Source organism: Venturia canescens, chromosome 8 (genome assembly GCF_019457755.1).
Source record: "Venturia canescens isolate UGA chromosome 8, ASM1945775v1, whole genome shotgun sequence".
Classification (NCBI taxonomy): domain Eukaryota; kingdom Metazoa; phylum Arthropoda; class Insecta; order Hymenoptera; family Ichneumonidae; genus Venturia; species Venturia canescens.
Window position 1 is genome coordinate 17,457,304 of NC_057428.1, and position 16,486 is coordinate 17,473,789.

At 42.4% G+C, this 16,486-nt stretch overlaps 1 protein-coding gene across 1 annotated transcript in view; it reads right to left on the reverse strand.

Annotated features, from left to right (window-relative positions):
• LOC122415254 (uncharacterized) overlaps nt 1-16,486 on the reverse strand; it is a 179,796-nt gene that overhangs the window by 23,832 nt on the left and 139,478 nt on the right. The window lies entirely within an intron of this gene.

Below are 16,486 nucleotides of genomic sequence, written 5' to 3' on the forward strand. Positions count from 1 at the left end.
ATAGGATGAATACAGTTATTTTCTCTGTACGAACATTAGTAAATGTTTTCACGAAAAAAAAAACTTTTGTTTATTCTGTGGTCGATTGTGTAGTTTACAATGCAATATCGAGGAGCTTCGATGGACGCGTGTGACTTAAAAAAATCAGACTTTTTTTAAAAAATGTGTGGATTTCGTTGCAATGATTATTTAATAACAAACGCGTTTATTAACGACTCATTGGACTGGATTTCGAGATATTGTGGCAGTGCCGACTCTAACATAAATTTAATCTTACCATGGGATCGTCAAACATCCTTAAATTCGAGGACTCCGGCATGTGTGATTTTAATTGGAAGAATAAGAAAGTGTTTGGAAAGGAAAATTTGAAAAGCACAGTGTCGCTTCGCCAGATGGACGAGCCTTAGATTTCGTTTGACGAAAAGAACTCGTGAATAAATAGACTCGGGAGGCTCGCCGAATCTCGGGTTGAAAAATATAAGAATGAAGCAGGTCCCGAGCCGCATTCACACGAGAACGAGGTTCTTTTGTTGTAAATGTCCGTCGCGCATTTCCGGGGAAGACTCCCTCCATGTATATACACATACACAGTCGTACACGTAAGAAAAGAAACGACGAAAAGAAAAGAAAGTGAGTTTCGAGTTCCCCTTGAGATTTGCTTTTACTTCCTCTCTCGCCAAATTCATGTCGCGGCGCACGTTGGACCAGAACTCGAGACCGATTTCGATTCGTACAATCTTCTTGTTCATTCCTCAAATTTCTGCCGACTAATGAGCCTACGAAATTGATGGTTAAACGATTGCACTAAGCCCAAACTCGAAGGAACATCGACTCGAAATACATTCGTTATTTTTTTCAGGCATGTGTTCCCGCGGGTCCATAAATATATATTTAGTTTCATCGAGTGAAGTTCATGCAGAGGTTCGCTCTGCAACATGTGGCGAGAGATGGGCGAGCAGGGATTTAAAAAATTCTACATTTCGGCCCCCCGTAGTTGAGTAAGTATCTCCAAGAGGGAGAGTTCGACCTCCGGAGGTTGAAGCGATGTTCGAAGGAGAGAGAGAGGAGGAGCGGTGCAATTCGACACTTCCACAGAAACTCCAACCGATTTTTCCCACTATCGAACCGTTATCCGCCCCAAACCGTCGTCCCGTTCTTTTTTCTTCACCAGAATTTTTTTATCGTGCCTCAAACACTTGTCGAGACGGATCTCGACGAGGATCGCGCCTTGAGGCTTTGTACAGGCAATAAAATATTGATGGTTTAGTCGTAATGTTGGAAAACCGACACCGAGAGAAGCTCCGAAAGCTCTGGGGAGAACGAATCAGCGCTTTACAACGTAGACGAAGAATGGAAAACCGGAGGAGGAACCTGGACTTGAAATGTATCGGCGATAAATGAGAAAAAGTGACAGATGAATTTGAGGCTTTTCGTGAACGAAAATTCCGGTAATGGAGATGTTTATTAAATCTCGGTATCTTAGGGCTGGGACAGGCCCAAAAACTTTTCGAACAATCGGCGTGACGACGTGACAGGCGTGTGATCCTTATCGATCCTCCTTTCCTCAAAAACATGCAGTCTCCGCGGAGATAATGAATCGCTGCGCGGTTGAGTTTGAGGAAAGCCGGATTCCGATTATCCCTTCGTCGGCCATCGCCCTCGGCTTTATCTTTTTTGCCGCCAAAGGGATGCGCGTACCGATCTTCCTGATTGCTCAAAAAACTGCGAAGCCATACGAGAGAAAAATCGCTTGGTTATCAGAGGATAAAATATGCTTAATATTTGGAGAAGAGGGACAGAGTAAAAGTAAGAGAGACGGGGAGGGGGGGAGATTCGCGAGCCTCCGGCCACTCAAAGATAAATGGAGCGCAGATCACAGATTTGGCAACGTCGCCGATCAGCCGTACGGAATCCTTTCGATCCTTCTCTCTTTCGCTTCTTCCTTACCGGTGGCGTCTTTGAAGATGAAGGCCAATGCGTTAAGCTACCGCATGCGGCAAAGATCCTTTGTGATTCACCGTGGCGAATCCTGCCGGCGTCAATTTGGTCTGAGAAAATGCGAGGCTTGCTTTCCAAACTCGGGGGGAAAAAAAACATTTACTGCTGGTTTCCTCAAATCAGCTTTTCAGTGACTCCGTTAAAAAATCATTCAATTCTGCACTCTCGTGTATTTTCGAAGCGTCGACACACTCATTCGTCCGACGTGATTTAAATGGTTCCCGTGTCGCAGCGACGACTCCGCAAGTGGGACGTTAAAACCGAGGAAAACGGAGGATGATTTTTGCTACGAGGACACTCGACCCTGCTGCATGCAGGTACCTCAAACGCTACGCTTCTCTTCGGTGGAGACTCGCACCGCGGTCTGGAGATTTATTAGCGTAGAAGGTGTTCCAAAAGTCGTGGACAGCACGCGACGAAGAGTTGAGGGAAAATGTCCAAGTCGAGAGTCCCCGCGAGCGTCGCTCACCCTCCGAGGGCTGTCAACGCATCCGAAAAAGTCAGCTCTCGAGCGAATCTGTCGAATGTGAAAAAGTGCCAAGATTCTGCCTGATTTTAGAACAGTGTGTAGCGGCGGCACGAGGAATCATAAAAAGGCGGTAACCGTCCCGGATTTCTTTATACCTGCTGGAGAATCTCGTTGGGTTTCGTTGGGTCTCGTTGGGTTTTCTCCCCTATCTAAAACCGAGTTTGTCCGTGCCCTTATACCGGAGAAACTGTACGTCGACCTCCGCCTTTACACGGACGTATCTCCGCTCGTTCGATAACCAAACTCGCCCTAATTGCGCCCTTATTCTTGTCAGCCACGCGGATATAAATATACGAGTCCTTTATATGGAAGAGTCCTTTTCCTCAGGACCGGGCTAATCCAGCTAAACTCGTCGACTAGATTTATTGCGGGTTGTGTCCCTTAGTGCTTGTCCCTGTTCTTTCTCTCCGTCCCTTCCTCCGCCCCTCTGTTCCCCACGTCGTCGCGCTCATTTTCTTCTAGTGTACCAGCAGCAGCCGCGGGAGAGTATCGAACCCCCTGATATTGTGCTTGGACGCTATGAAAATATTCTCGGAGCACAAAGCCCGGAGTACATGAGGAAAATTGTTCGAAATATGGGCCGGAAGTCACTCAGAAAATGGGATGGTAATGCGCCTCGAATCTGAGTTATTCATTTGTGCATTGTACTTATATGAGGGATACGAGAATCAAGAATTCATTGGAAAGCGTGCATTCGTGTAGGAAAAGATGAACCAAATTGTGTTGTTGTAAGGAAAATAGTTTTTTTTATACTTTTTCTGATTTTCTGATGTAATACTGATAAGATGCCTCCGTTAAAACTGCTTTTTTCAACTAGTACCTGAACCTTCGACTCGAAAACTATTCGACCGATCTTTTCTCAGTTTCGTACACAACCGAATATGACAGTGATCTACTGTTAATCAAATATATTGGTGTTTCGGGAGATGAAATAAAAAAGGAATTTTTTTGGGCTGAATATCAAAATTGCAATGGAACCAAACGAATTTTTTTCAGTTTTTTGCTTCTCGTTTTTCACTGACTTTTTTTTATCCGGTGAGAATTTTCAACTCGACTTTTCACGGATGAAAACAGCGTAATCTGAAGCTTCAGTTATTTCTTTATTCCGCGAACATCCTTGGAACCTCGTGCCATGCGTCGATCCTTTCCAATTGCTACGTTAACGAAAAAATATACTCGAATCTTGGAACGAGTGTGTAGCTACTGATTAATGTTTAAAAAAATTAGATTCTAATGGTTGATAAAAAAATAAAATAAAATAAAATAACAAAAAAGGATAATCTCATTTGCTGATCAGCCTTTTCTTCGGATCTCACGTCTTGAACTGAATAAACGAAATTTATTCGATAATAAACACTGAAAAAATAACATTCCCGGAATATTGTTAATGGAAAGAACACAGTTTGAAGCTTCGCTCGCTATTTTTCATGCTCATCATCGTCGATGATGCATCGATGCATTTCAGGAGATTTAAAATAATCTACACCAAACGTCTTGATGCAGCCATGGAATGATGAAAAAATGTTCAAAGTTAATTTTGGGTTCGTTGAAAAACTGGATCGGGAGCGTTGTAAAAAACGAGCGCAGGAGCAAGAAACGTTGAAAAAGTGAAAGTTTTTCAAATGCTTTTTTATCCTCCTTTCCTTTGCCTCCCGGAGCGGATGGGGCTCTATTTTAATAGCTTCTAAACTGCCCCCGTCGCGGCGAGAAAGTAAATAACATTTCAAACATTTGGGAAACCTCGAGAAACCTTTGAAAAACATGGAATCCAGTATCACAATGAAATCCAACATTTCGAATGATTCTTAGTGCTTTTTCGCTGCTCAAGCAAAAAAATCAGCTTCGCGCAAAGTGAGGTTACGTATAGATACGAATTTGATGATTGTTTTTATCTGAGTTATCCAGGTCATACAACCCCGTTTGCTTTACGGGATTTCGTATAAGCGCGTGTGGGTGTTAAGAATTCGAAGTTTGGAAATAATTTACTAAAAATGTCTGAATGAAGCGGATTGAATGAAAAAGCTAAAAATTCATAAATTTATTCAAAAAGTTTCGTTAAGCGCCATCGCCATTTATCTCAAGCTGATGTTCCTCCTCAAAAAAATCGAGGGTTTATTAAACATTGAATCCCGACGAATATTGAGAAGTGACGGAAAGACACGAGACAAAAGTGAAACATTGAAAAGTCTCAAGACCGTTTTCACTGGTATACGAATATTCGGATAAAATAGCAATTAATATTCATCACTCGTCGGAGTAACATAGAAACGATTTTCCATTAAAATGTACTTGGAAGGAATGATATTGGTGAATCCTTGAATTCGAACGATATCCAAGTGGCAGACGTCGACTGACCTTGCACCCCCCCACCTACCTTCACCCTCGGGATGCCGGGGTAACCAGCGGCGCGTGGGTTATTCACGAGAGCGTGCGTTCGCCGTCTCGTCCTCTCGCGAGGCGTCGTCGACCGCTTGGTGAAGAGATAAGAGAGAAAGCAAGTGACCGAGACAGCGACCGAGATGCGAAAAGGGAAGGGTTAAAATGCACTCGTGCACTCTCCGACTGCGTGCACTTGTGTGTGAGTATGTTTGGATATATAGTTTTGAGAGAGGTGAGCACTCGTCGAAGCGCAACACGCGATCCAACTTTCCTCTCTGGCCTCCTCCCTCTGGCTGATTTTAACGCAGTGCGTCACGCGCGAACGTTAAGACACTCGTCCAACGCGCACCCTACCCCGCTTTATTTCCTCCGCGAACCTTTCACCGTGACGCGTATCCTTTTTTCCGCCGATTGAATTGCATCGGTACGAGGATATTCCGTGGAATTTACTTTCCGCAGGAAAGAAAACGTTCCGGAACAACAATTCAAGCGGTTCGGACCCGACGAGCTTTTGTAATTGTTCTCAATTAGCGATTACCGCGTACGAGTGACCGTTCCAATCAAATTCAGCGAGGCTCGGCGCAATCCTAGTCTCAATGATTCCATTGCGTAACGGGGTTGCAACGAATCGTCCGACTCGGAACGGGAAAGAACGAGAACGACTCTCGGCTTCCATTTTCCAAAGAAATTTATCTCCTTAAGCCTGCTTTCACGGTGGCGACCGTCACGGTACCACCCTACAAGAAAATTACCTCAAAGCTCAATATTGAACGAATTCCACTGATAAGAATAATGTAGGGGTTTTTATAGACACTGATCACGAATATCAAGTCAGTTTTGGAAAATTCAAAGTGGCAGATCGTGAAGGAAATGCATCACAGATCCCGTTTAAATATTACCTTACGGGGCTTTTAAGAAAAGAAAAACTTGAAAAAACTTTAGTATAACGGCTGATCGAATTTGGGACGAATTCGGAAATCGAGAAAATTTCATCAAATTTTTTTTTGAGATTTGTTTTCCTCAGTGCCAGTACACCGACGTAAAATTTCTTTCGCACAATAAAAATGTTCCCCGGATTATGTGTATTCCAAGTGTCTCACCGGTATCGACTGAATCATCAGCTAGTCAAGTTGAAATATAAATTTTATTTTTTATGATATTCTTAAAGCATTTTATTACATTCTTGTGATAAAAAAAATATTCTCGATGTAAGCGTTTATCAATTTTATTAATAATTTAGACTTCAAATTAATCATCATAAAGTAGTTGCAATCGCGATGAGTGAATTAGTTCGTAATCAACGTCTAAGATCGATCAAGCGGCAGTCAACTCACTGCAGTTTCCCCTGCGTCCTTGTTCAAGAAATTCGATCTTATACTCCCCAATAATGCCGCACGAATGGCTCTTCGAAGTGTCAGGAAGCACTCGAATTCACACGAATGCCGTGCGATCGGACGCATCCGAATGAAATAGTCGTCGTGAAAAGGTCAAAAGTTGGAAAGATCGTAAGTCCAAATTGGCTGGTGAAAATGGTCCATCACAGATAATTTGGCATTCGAGGACTCGTCGATTGAGCCGCTACGCTTGTAACGTCCCGTGCGCAGGGTTACGGTTTAAGGTACTTCTTTTTTCGACGGAACAATATCGAGGGCTATCGATCAATCGGGCAATATGTGGTAGCCAATGGTTAACCAGAGGTCTCGAGAGATTCGAGTACGGAGGCAGAGCTTATAGGTGAAATACTCTGCCTGTGGTAGCTAATGTTGAGGGAAGGTAAATTCCACGAAGATGGAGACGCTGACAAGCATCAAGGAGAATGAGAATCCAGGCAAAGAGGGATTAGTGAAGTTTCTCTCTTCAGTCTTGGCTTTCCCATCTCGCCTGGTGGAATGTCGTTGTGGGCCTGTCAGAGACACGCAGAGAATAATCCATCAACAAAACCGTTCGAGGGCATCTTCCCGGCAACCCATTTCCAAACGACTTTTCTTTGTTTCCACCGGTTTTCCTTCCACACGCGAGTCTCGGTTCGCTGGTTTCGGTGCTCCGAAGTCTCCGGTATCACCGATGAGAAAAACGTCCACATGCTTAATGAGTGCTCAAAAAACCATCGAATATAGACGTTCGAGGAGTTTAAATCTTCGAAAAGAGAGAAACCTGACGATGCCGTCTTATCGATTTCGGTTCACAATCAATCAATTCAAATTTCCAATGTGCCGACCACATGCGTCCGTTTGAACTTTAACGAAATCTGTTGAACGACGCGTCGCCCTTATCCCCGGGCTGTCACGTGAAAAAGGGAAACGAATCTGCTCCGAAGATCTCAAGTCCTGAGTGCTCTTCCAGCAGCTTCAGCAGCGTGGGGTCGAAATTCGGACTTGTTTTCCCAACTCTCCTTGGACTTGGTCCACGGTTCCCACGAGTCCATTTCGAGTAATTCGGAACGAGGAGGAAAGTTGGAGTCTCGAATAATGTCCGAACGAATCGGCCCGAAAGAAGGAGCAATCGAAAATTTTTCTTCCGCGTTACCCGACTCATTTGCGCAATTGAATTTCTGTATTCGATCGCCAGCTGGACAAATTTCGCGACGAATTCGGGGCAGGAGAAGCGAGGTAATTAACCGTAGAGGAGTGCTGCGGGAGAGTATACGCGCCTTCGAAAAGTGAAGAGGCCCACCCGGCTCTCCGGGGTTAAGCCCGCATCCGCAAAAGTTGATTATCCCGTGGGGGAGAAAAGAATAGAGAATTGGCGTTGATCAATCTGATTATGGAGCGAAATAAGCCAGCGAAAGGAGGATAAACAGAGCGAAACGAAACGAGAAAAAGAGAGACGAACGCGAAGCAGAGCGAATGCGAGGGAGAAAGAGTGGTGTCTTGTCATCGTGGGACGAGGTCGGCTCCTGAGACCTCGCCAGGCAGAGGCGCCTCGACTATTTCGGCCTCGACAAAGCGTTTAGAATTTACCGCTTGTCTTTTCTCTTTCGACGTGCGAACAGCCCGTCGGAGCTGTTATGCCCAAAAAAAATAGATCAATTTTCGGACATATCGAATTTCTTAGACTTTTCAGACTCTTTGAATACAGAAGTCGTTTTATTTCGATTGAACTCGAACGGGAAAAGTTTTTCTCCCGATTGTGTCGTTTATTCATTTGTATTTGCCCACATATTTATTTCAATTAAGAAAAATTTCAAAATATTCCAATCTATGTCAAGGCAACGAAACGTTATTGAGTCGATACCAAAAAATGCTTTCGTTGTTTGTTTTTTTTTTTTTTTTTCGTCGAATTATTTTTCTCAGTCTACTGTTTTCGTTCCGTCTTCGAATGCAGTTGGTAAAATACTTGGAAAATTGGATAATTAAAAAATTGGAGAATACTGTGATTTCTCGATGGAATTGGCTCTGGAGAAAATCGCCTCGATTCGAGGCGCGTGGGTCTGTTTTGAAAGAAGTGACCTGTATATTGTATCCGGAGTGAAAAAAAAAAAAAACATTTGGAGAGCAGGCTCCGCCGCCTGTTTGCCAAAGTTACGAAGCGTGAAGTGTCCCGAGCGATCTATCACCCTTAAATCATTATCCTTGCGCCTCTTTTTGACGGAGATACTCGCCGGTTCTGCAGGAGAAAAAGGAAAAGGCTAGTCAAAACAAGGGAGAAAACTTGTCACTAAAGACATTCTGAATAATATGACGTCAACGAAAAATGAATATTTTCTACTCTCGGCTTCGGAGCATTTTCAACTGTCGCATTTATCGGGAAAATTTCGTTCCAATCGGCTCGCATAGAATTCAAATAATTGGAAAAATCAGTGACACTGAAAATCCCAACGATCGACGAGAAAACATTTATTCGTGAGATCGTTTTTTATTCGATAAATTTCGTGGAAAAAATAATAAAATACGAATCGAAAAAGAAGGAAAAAAATTGGGTCGTCGTCTTTTGGACTGACTCGCACTCCGAAGGCCAATAAATTTGATTAAAAATGTGGCTTCAACTCCTGAAAAATGATATCTATGGCCACGCAGATAGTGAACTATCGTGCGATTTCAAGTGGCAAAAAAAAGAAGCTTGAACGAAATAGAGAGAAAACTCGGCGGGGGAGGGAGGGGGAAGGCGAAAAAAGGCGTCTAAAAACGGCGACGATGGTGACCGTCCTATCCGACCGTGCCGAGGGATCCAGAAGGGAAAAAAACTGTTAAAAAAACGAAACGAGGCTCCCCTGGAGCGGACTGGAAGGAGACAGAAGTGAGATAATGTGAGTCCGAGTGTCTCGCGATCTCGAGGGAGGCCAAACCGACAGATGAGAGAGTCAGCATCCCAACTCTTGAGAATCCCTCGATCGAAGAATGGCACGAGCTCCGAAAACTCAAAAAGTCGTAACGAACATACTTTAACACACAAATGAAAGGAATTAAGCCCTTTTGTTCGAAATCAGACGCTTGCCTTAGAACATCGTGTGTTTATGTTGAAAAAATAATCACAATAACAACGTATATGCAGCGCCGTATGAAAGTGCATTTATCCAATGCTCCGTGTCTACTTTGTGTGCGAGTTGTACGTATATACGATATTATAATTTGAATATCGTATTCTGAATGGGGAAGGGCGTGCATTTTTTCATCGTCTGGTCAACGATAAAAGGGGACGCTCCTCTTTCTTTTATTTTTCGAACCCAACTCACACTCGTCCGATCCGAATCGTTAGTTTTTCATTCAAGAGGAATCATGAGTTTTGTTTTTCATTCAACATATTTTGTTTTTATTCGTTCGCTGAGAAGTTGGTTGCTTTAGCGTGCGTACTTAGAAAGATGTTGGGGAGGTACAGATCGGTTTCAAATGCGGGTAGGAATTTTTCTTCGATTAAGGTAGATCGTGCCTGAAGGATCGTATTTTAAGGGTGACTAAATTGGCTCGATTTTTTCTTCCCAATTAAACATATTATCACTTCAAATTAATGTCAGATTTGTTTATTCGAAATTGTAAATACGTTATCTCAACTCATTTTCTTGCGGCGAATGAAATTACAAGTCATTAATTGAACGGGGATTCATCACTGACTGAACCCCAAATTTCATTCGTCCCTGGCGAAAATACTACAGTTTTTATGTAAAAAAAATCGCGATAAATAGCGAAATGAATCAAGAAAAAAAAGTGTTAATAAAATGAGAGAAGGCCATAACGGGAATGGGCCGAGCCGAGGAGGAACAGCGTGCCGAAATAAACAAATGTGAAGTTATCGAGTGCTCGGTACCAATTTTGTTCAGTCTTCAAGGTTCATCTTTATTACTAATAAGACTTTTTCATAAAGTTTGTAAGAAGCGTTCATTCGTTATATGGAAAGATGAACGATTTTTTACGCACAGTCCCTGTGATCCGGTGTATTTTTCTTCGTATTTAAACACGTTTGTGTCAATGACCAATAAGACGAATCCTTTGAAATTTGATACTCGTCTGAGCCGACTAGCCATTTAAACTCTGTGTAAATTCAAGACTTTCTTAATAAAATCGTTCCGTGGATGAACTACCTTAAAATGGTTCCAGAGATATAACATAAACTGTGAGGACGATTACGGGCAGTGGAAAATAATTTAGCAATTGACAACATAATATATTTTCCGTCGTACCTTTATACCTAAATCGACAACAAAAATGTCGGAGAATTATCCTCGTTCTGGTTGAAACTACAAATTAAAAAATCTGATTTCATTTATATTTTGTTGGATTAATCAAATGTGGATGGAAATTTGGAAAATTCGTTGTTTCTAAATCAAATTGGTGAGTTGAAACAATTCCATATTTTTTTGGCCACCGGTTATCGTAGTTTTGGGTTAAAAGTATTAAATTATTTTTTTCATTCACCGATCCCTTTTTTCAGTGTTTTCAGATTCATTGGTCGACAAGAAATGTTTGACCGAGGAAATTCGAACGAAAAGACGATCGGATTTTCCACCAAAAAGTGCACAAATCGATAATTTTTTCGATAATTTGAAATGAAACGAAGTGTGTGAAAAAATAGGAAAATCGTAGGAACGCAACGCGGAGATGTTGAGCGAGCGAGTCTCCGGACTCGACTCCGAGGAGTGCCATCGAGAGTCGGGGGCCGATGAGAGTTCCACCGCTTCCCCCTCCCCTTCGACGAGCCCTAGAATCCCGGCGGCAGTCGCGAACCGAGTCGCGATCTCGCGCCTTCCTCCAGTCAACGCCGGCAAAGTAGTCCCAGGCTGCTCAAGAAATTCGCTGTGATCTCTCGAAGTACACCAGGACAACACGACCGAACTCACTTTCCGATAGATTTAACCACCAGCAACAATATTTTTACAAATTTTTCAACATTCGAAACGTTCCTTGCGAGCTAAAATCAACATTATGGAATGCTCGCTGGGCGGGCGCGGCTTTACACGCGGTCGAGCAGGCCCGGCTTTAATATTCGCGGGGCCACGTTCATTCTTTACTATATTCAGCGTTTCCAATCGAAAAGTTTATACGAATTTCAAGCTTTCTCAACCGTTTTCGGGCAGTCTTTGGTATGTCGAATAACCAAATTGTAGAACGGTCGATATTTCGAAAACTTGAAATTTTTTATGTCAGATTGGAGAAAAATAAGTTTAATTCGAAATTCTTATTTTCTTATTCCTTATTTCTTAATGTTTAACCGAATATTCCTTCATCGAATTCGTATTTACTCGATAATTTTCATTTCGATTGCAATTTTAGCTGACCTCGCGATCGTCAAAAGTTCATATATTTTCCAATAAAAAATGGAGAGCAGATGTTTTATAGATCGACCAGAATATAGAGTAGGAAAAAATGGAAAGTGAATTTTTCGAGCCTATAAAACTCAGATATGCGGAATAGCGGTGGCTCGAGAAGGCGAAAGTCAAAATGGCGATGCTTGAAATTGGGGATCACCGGTCCGAGTAAGTGAGTGAGTGAGACGCGTGGTGTTTTGAGCTCCGCTGCGTTTCTTTATTTTGATCGGTCGACTTTCTAACGTTTCGCTATTTGGACCGTTCGACTTTTCGGTCTTTCAGTATTTCAACCCTAGTAATATTATTTAGTCTTTCGTTATTACATTTTCGAAATTGTGAATATTCACAGTGTTGCTGATCGTGGTGATTGAATTTTCGGAAAGACGATATTTTAGGCGTCGTTTTTATTTATTTCCGACATTCAGAGCTCTAGTCGAATTGATCTGTCTCCGTATTATCATTCGAAGTTTATAAACTCCAAATTTCAGCTGTCCAAAATTTTAGTCAATCCAGTATTTCATTTCCACCCTACGGAGTAACCAAAATTCGTTGTTGCTTCAAGAAGTCGTCGAGAAAAAGTGAAATCCTTAGTCCAGCAAAGCTGACGTTAACTTCCGTTAATTGAACTTATTCCGTTTCCGTCGTAGTGCGAAGTATTTGTTTGAGCGAACAAATGAAGCATCGGAATAAGCTAAATTTTCGTTGGGGCGATCAATTCCTTCATCGTTAAAAAAAAAAAAAAAATAGAAAGAAAAACCGAAAAATCAGAAAATTCTCGGTTTCTCATCCCACCAAAAGTTGCGATAGTTCAAAAAATTTCCTACCATTTTTCCATCTCCGATGAAAATCGTTCAATTTCCCATAAAGCGAGATCATCCTTGCCAGAATTTGCGTTCGATCGGATGTGAGGCCAGAGAGGATTGTATGACGGTTATAGTTGTGGCTACGACAACAATTATGGCACGCAGTGGCCACTATAAAGTGGGACTGTGCAAACGAGGAGCGAATGTGTTGCACTATCAGCAGCTCGTTCTTCGTTATTCAAGAGAGCTCTGTGTGTCACTGAAGATTGTGTAACTGAGTGTGTCAAGGGCTTTGCGGAGTGGAGACACCGGCGAAAGAACTTCCCTTCGTTGACCGACACTCTCGTCGCAGTCTGCCTCGATTAAACAAAAATATAAAAGGAGAAAAAAGGCACGCTAGAGGAGGAACAAAAATGAGGAGAACAATGCTAGCTCACCGGAAAAATGAAAAGTCAATTAGACGTTTCGTCATCAGCAATCAAACAAAATAATTAGGTGTGCGATTCTTTCTATTTTTTTTTTCTTTTTTTTTAAATTTTTTTTTATTCTGTTGCCACCTCGCTGCAGCCTTCTATTATCGTTGGACATGCTGAGGGTAATCAAGGGATAATCTCTGTTGAGCAATTTGACTTTTCGAAATGTTTTCATCGTCGAGAATACGAAGACGCGTCGTTAAAGATGCATTAACCGTATAGTCGGGGTCAAAAGTTGCGAATTTGACGATTGCTAGTGATCGCCTGCCAGTCGACGAGCCTTAATTAGACGCGCGAGCTTTACATCTTTAAATGGTTTTGTTGGTTTCTGAATGGCATCGATCGGGAGTGGGAAATTCGATGAGATATGGCGCGGTCGCTGAAAAAACGTCAACGACTCGTCATCAAAGACTTTTTTATCGCGGAAATGAAACTTTTTGTTTTTCCGAAGAAAAAACTTGACGCGCAGTCGTCGGTCCGAGGTTCGAAGAATAAACAGCAAATGGAGAGGCTTTGTCGAACGGCCTGGGATCGCGTGAGCAATTTTAAGCGTCACGCGAAAACACTGCGCGCGCGACTTACGAAAATGTGTTGCGAGAAAAATAATATTTTTCTGAATCTATCTCTACGCTGGCATACGCACGAGGCGAAAAAATCGCACGACACCTCGCAAATGTTTCAATGACTTTCCGCAAGTGCATCGACCCGTGGAAAATCACGAATTAAGCACTCCGGCGAAATAGCTCGTTATCCAGGACACGTGGAATTGAGTTTACGCGCAGGTACACTCGGGTGCAAAAATTCATTGGAATTTCGAGATGAAATGAGACTTTTGTTGTTTTTATCAAATTTAATTAAATTATTAAATAAATATTAAAAAAAAACTAAAATATTGAAATAAAAAAAGAATTATTAGCGTTTCATTTATTTTTATGTTACACAATCCAAGATTTATTTTCCGGGCCTGGGAAATTTCAAGACCCCTCGTCGACTGTTTCCTCGAAATATTAACAGTCGAAAAGCACAGAAATTAACATGTCGCTCATGGCCACACTGACTTCAACCAGCTTCAACTCGAAATTTCATATTTTTCAAAATTAAATGTCAAAGATTAAAACCATTGTTAAACGAATTGAATCGCGCGGGATCTAATCGTACGTTAAAAAATGTTGAGTCGAAGACGAAAGAGGGATACAGAATCTTGAAATTTTTCACTTCCATACGTCACTTGTCCTGTCATCTCCGATCCGATCTGTCAACAGACTACGTTCAACGTTGTCAAACGTTGCCTTTTCGCAACGAATCATGTGAAAATAATTAAGATAACGCTTCTTTACTAATATCCTGCTGTTTGCGAATGATCGAGATGACCCCTTTAAACAATATGGAAAGACTGTCAGCTCACTAATACGACGCGCACGTACGCCCTTAAAGTTCTTCTTACTCTCGAATGACGACAAAAAAAATACACGAAATTGTCAAAAAAATGAGGTTGTCAGAATAACGAAACTTTGTACGATTTAACAAGGAAAAATAAGAATCAACTTTTTCTAGGTTTTGTCGAATGTTGATTAAATAATTGAATAATTGGGCGGCGAAATAATATTTGAAGATCAATGAAGCTCTGGTACTCGAACGACGATGGAATAAGCAAATCTTTATGTGCTATTTCGTATGTGCTATTGTTTCAATGTCATATCGCAAGCTTATAAAACGAGAAAACGCGTTTATCTCGCAATATTTGACAGGAAATATGAAAACTGTATAAAAAATCGGGCGACAGCAATGACCCGAGGAACTAGCGATAAAATCATTGGGATTGTGGCGAAATAAAATATTACGTGGTCTCTTGAATCCGTGTCGCTGCCCGTGAAAAAAAAAATCACGAATAAGCTTCGCATTGCGTCGATATTTGGCTCAAACCGTTTTCGATCGGCGATCGATTTTTCTCGTACGCGTCGAAGCCATTTTGCGTGGCGCGCTTGAGTCAACGAGTTGGAAAAACTCCTCGAGTTGTTCCGACAACAGGAAAACGGCCGTTGCCGAGATCGGCGTCTACGCCGATCGGAAAATCCTCGGTTTACAAATGCTCTGAATTTAGGAGAATTGAGCCTGAGCACTGAGTATTAATCTCATTTGAAAAGGCTTTTCCAAAGCGCTGTATAAAAGCATTTCGTAGTTTTATTACGGTGCGTCGATCGAGTTCGAGCCCGAAGAGCCACTCGGTTCAAGCCTCGCTCAACGGATGAAAAGGATTAGTCAAAATCGCGATCGTCAAGTTCCATAAATTTGCGAACAATCGGAAGACGAAAGTAGTCGAGAAAAACACGCCCCATTCTCAGGTGGTTGAATACGGGGACAATTAATTGTCGGTGGTCGATCGGGTCCCAACTCCAAACACAAATGAGCGGAGATCAATTGCCGGAAAAGGTCGAGTACCGTAAGTTTTATTTCCACCACTTGTCTGCAGTGCCCCGGCTGTTTCTACGGGCTTAAAAATAGAGGGTATTTTTGGAACAGTTAATTTTGGTGGCTAATGAAACGAAGCTGGTCAAAATTTCTGTGAAAAATATATTTTATCTTAAATATAAAGAGCGTTGGCCTGTTTCGAATTCGGAGAAAAAAGCTCCCGCTCGACGGGGGGTGCGCGCCTTCGACAATTGCAAACACAAAGGTGACTAATGGACAGCGAATTTTTCCGCAGAGATTCGTCCAAGTTAATAGAAAAGGTTTTGCGAGACTTCGGGAGGTGCCGGTGGCCGCTCCGTGCCGACGTTTTAATTGGTTCTGCGGAGGTTCGATCCCGCAGTGAAATTAACGCGAGCGTCACATTTCGTAAAGAATAGTGAACGTTAACGCGTCTCGTAACGTAATTTCACTCGATTACATCGTTAGTCCGAAGAAAAAAATAACAACACGATCCAGCTCCCATTTTGTCGCCGGCGAAAGGGAGCGAGAGAGAGAGAAGAAAAACACACTTGGCGGACGAGTGCGTTATCCTCTCAGCATCTTCGCGCGGTCCTCTTTCCTGCGCTCGCGTCCCTTTGTGCCCATGTACGAGAGTATTTATTTAGAAATATACGAAACTCACACGCGAAAGGCTCTAATTGCAACGATGCCTTTCTCACTGCACTCGCGGTGTAAAGAAAAGCAGAGAGAAATAAAGGAAATAAGGAAGAGACGAGAAAAGAGAATAATAAGAGGTAACACGAGACCGCGGGAATTCGCTGCCCACGAGGGCACCAGAAACAGCAACAACTGCAAAATTCAGCTCGAGACTCCGCAGACACTTCTCATAATACCCACTTTGCGTCTTATACGTGTACACACGGTTGCTTCTGTACAGAAAATCCACTCGAAACACCACCAAGCGTGAGGCAACTAAGAACCTGGCTGGGTGAAAAAAACACACACACGCACTGCGAAAGCGGTCGATTTTGACGGCTTCGAGAGGTGTGGACGATCCGAGGACGATTAATCGAAGAGCGTGGAATCGAAGGAGCTCATTTTTCGGCGTATTTCATTACATTAGTGCTTTGAAGACAAACCGGAACGTTATTTCGAT